The sequence below is a fragment of the Gastrolobium bilobum genome, unplaced genomic scaffold (assembly GCF_033153095.1).
Source record: "Gastrolobium bilobum isolate Gb01-03AN ecotype WA unplaced genomic scaffold, APGP_CSIRO_Gbil_v1 utg2108, whole genome shotgun sequence".
In the NCBI taxonomy this organism is placed as follows: Eukaryota; Viridiplantae; Streptophyta; class Magnoliopsida; order Fabales; family Fabaceae; genus Gastrolobium; species Gastrolobium bilobum.
The window spans coordinates 74614-77282 of record NW_026896030.1 but is presented as its reverse complement, the minus strand read 5'-3'; the positions used below and the strand labels follow the sequence as shown (position 1 = coordinate 77282).

General features: G+C 39.6%; 1 non-coding gene across 1 annotated transcript; it reads left to right on the top strand.

Moving 5' to 3' along the window:
• Nucleotides 1-624: 624 nt before the first annotated feature.
• Nucleotides 625-730, top strand: LOC133297375 (small nucleolar RNA R71). Its single transcript, XR_009749629.1, has one exon. It is a non-coding gene; the product is annotated as a small nucleolar RNA R71 (small nucleolar RNA).
• The last annotated feature ends 1939 nt before the right edge of the window (nt 731-2669 follow it).

Genomic DNA, 2669 nt, shown 5'->3' with positions numbered 1-2669 from the left:
GTATTGGCTCTAGTCTCTTCCATGAAAGCATTAGACTGTTGAGCCATTTGTCCAACTAACCTCTCCAAATCAGAAGGTTCCTTGGTTTGGATTGGTGGAGGCTGTAGATAATTATTAGAACTATAGTCAAAACCACCTCCTTGAATCTTCCGTTGATAATTACTACCTCCATGAGCAAAATTCTGACCTCTTTGAACATTTTGTTGTTGAGGTCTCTGATCATACCAAATGCCATTCACTTGCATTTGTTGAGGTGAATCAGAAGGCATCAAACGACATTCATTAGACTCATGATTGTCCTGGCAATATTCACACACAACAGCAGCAGCTTTAGTCTGAATACCAGCAAGCTGCATCTTGTCAAGCCTTGAGGTCAAGTTTGCTATCTGCTGAGAAAATAATTTGTTTTCAGCTAGCATCGCATCATTACCTTCCAGATGAAGGATACCTCTCTTAGGCTTTGCTGACAACACTTCATTTTCATTGGCAGCCATCCTCTCGATCAACTCAATAGTCTCATTTGCTCTTAGGGATTTGATCGTGCCATCTGCTGCACCATTCAACACCATCCTCACCTCAGGTTTGCAACCATTGAAAAAGATTCTCACCTGATTACCAGCAGTCAAGTTATACTGAGGACACCTCCTCATTAGATCCTTGAATCTGTTCCATGCTCCACACATAGTTTCACCCTCTAACTGAGTGAAATTGGTGATATCATTCACCATCTGGTTGTACCTCTCCATCGAGAAGAACTCAGCAAAGAACTTCTGAGACAGATAATCCCATGTAGAAATGCTTGCTGCAGGCTGCCTTTCCAACCAACTAAGAGCCTTTCCCTTAAGAGAAAAAGGGAGCAACCTCAATCGAATTGCATCATTCGACACCTGAGGGTGTTTGGTTGAGTCACAGATCCTCAAGAATCTGTCAATAAATCTGTGAGGTTCTTCACTCTCCTCTCCTCCAAACTGAGCTATCTCCACCAATTGAATATGGGAAGACTTGAGCTCCCAATTGTTGGCAACGTTAGGCTGCACAATACTCGCGTTTGGCTTGTTGAACGATGGAATCATAATAGTATCCATGAGTGGATTATCCTCTTCATTGTTCCCTGCCATGGTGTGTGCTTCCTCAGACAGAATTCCTAACTCGTTGAATGCAAGCTTCTTCCGAGCAAGTTTTCTGTATCTCTTTTCAGTCTTTGTAATCTCCAAATCAAGTGGAAATTCTGGCTTTTTACCTCGCATATAACTCAGAAAAGAGATTAGTAGCACTGTTCAAATATCACAAAAAAAATAAAAATAAAAAAATCACAAAATCCATTCTTAAAAATCAAGATTATATGATATAAGAAACGACAATCCCCGGCAACGACGCCAAAAACTTGATGCTTCCCGGCAAGTATACCGATCACACAAGTAATATAATGATAAGAAAAGTTCGTCTCCACAGGGATTGTGATTGTATATCAAATAATCGTCCTTTCAAGAATGGAAGAGTTCAAATAGTTTGTAAAAAATATTGTCGATTTGTGTAAAAGTGAGAACTGAAAATAAAGACTTGTTTCTTGTCTTTTTGTTATGAAAAATAAAACAATAAAAATGAGAATTGATTTGTGAAAATATGAGAAAAGCATTGTAGCTAGAGTGCACTCACCATATGATCCCCACTTCTTACTTTAGATTGATTTAAAAATACTTATTTATATAAATACTCAGATAATTATCATCTAGAATTAACTAGTTAAATTCCAATCCCTTGGCAATTTAACCCTTTAACCTCAATTGGAATCCTAATCTCTTAGTAATCCTTCATGAAAATTAAGCAATGAACACGATAATTAAAGCATCTGCAATTAACATACGTCTATTCCTAATACGCATATGAATTGTTATCTTACCCCCTTTCAAGGTCAAAATCTCAATATTCCTATCTAGAGTTCTAATCCTGAAACTATTATCAACTATTAGATTGATCAAGTCTAACAAAGAGAATAGAAATTACACACAGAGTAAGATAAAGAAATTTATATAAACGAGTAAAATTAAACCAATCCGTCGTAACAAGGGTTCACATAAGGGTTATGACCCTAACTACAATAAAAATAAACTAGCCAACCATTATCATGGCTAAATATTCAATATGCATAAAACCTGGTAAATTACAAGAAGAAGAAGATGAAATAGCTCCTTGCAAGACTCTCCCTGAGCACCACCGTCGTCTCTGGTCTTCGGAATAGGATTCGATCTTTTGCTTCTGTCACGAGGGTCCTATTTATAAGCCTCGCTTCTTTCTTCCAAAATTTCCCTTCAGAAAACATGGTGTATCTTTCCCGCAAATCGGCGCCAGTTGGCGCCGGTGTGGCACTAACTCGCGCCACGCTTCTGTCAATTTGTAGAAGTCGGACAAGCCTCCTCGGTAATTGGCGCCACTTGGCGCCATTTTGAAGCCATCTTGCGCCATAAATTGGCGCCACTTTGGCGCCATCTTGCTTCATTTTTGGCACTAAGTTGCGCCATGCTACTGCCAAATTGTGAAATTCTCAAGAAACTGGCGCCAGTTGGCGCCACTTGCAAAGCTCTGGTGTAGAGTTCGTAAACTGGTGCGAGTTCGCGCTAGTGTGGTGCCGGTCCGCGCCATGTTGCTGGAATTTGTACTGTGCTACACCC